The sequence below is a fragment of the Lucilia cuprina genome, chromosome 6 (assembly GCF_022045245.1).
Source record: "Lucilia cuprina isolate Lc7/37 chromosome 6, ASM2204524v1, whole genome shotgun sequence".
Lineage (NCBI taxonomy): Eukaryota > Metazoa > Arthropoda > Insecta > Diptera > Calliphoridae > Lucilia > Lucilia cuprina.
Window position 1 is genome coordinate 45,352,441 of NC_060954.1, and position 603 is coordinate 45,353,043.

Here is a 603-nt window from a genome sequence, read left to right on the forward strand (position 1 = left end):
TCTATCTATCTATCTATCTATCTATCTATCTATCTATCTATCTATCTATCTATCTATCTATCTATCTATCTATCTATCTATCTATCTATCTATCTATCTATCTACTTGCCGTTTCATTATGCCAAAAGGCCCTAGAGATTTTCTCATCCATACTTATAATGCAGCTTTAATTTCGTCTTCGAGCTAACTTCCCTTTTAAAATCTATTACTTTCACTTTTCGTTAACCACTATTCCCGAGTAACCTTGTACCCTTATGATATAAACCTTTCTTATGAGTAAATATTCAGTTAAAACTTTTTTTACAATCCAATACGATCTTAGCTTTAATTCACCTCACTTGACATCGTCCTTATTTATTTCTGGGTGTCTGTGAATATATAAGCCATGTGTGCGCCTTATATATTCTAATCCAATTTACACATTCTGTTATTGTTCGGAAAATTGTGTTATGAATTTGTTAACGGTGATATATTTCAATTTCTGGGCCTTCAATATAGAACCTCAGGCCCACTTTGTTCCTCAATTTAGAGCCCTCCGTGTAGTATAGGATTCCTGCAGGGTATTTGATCTGGAATCAGCGTTTCAAAGTTTCCGACATGTTC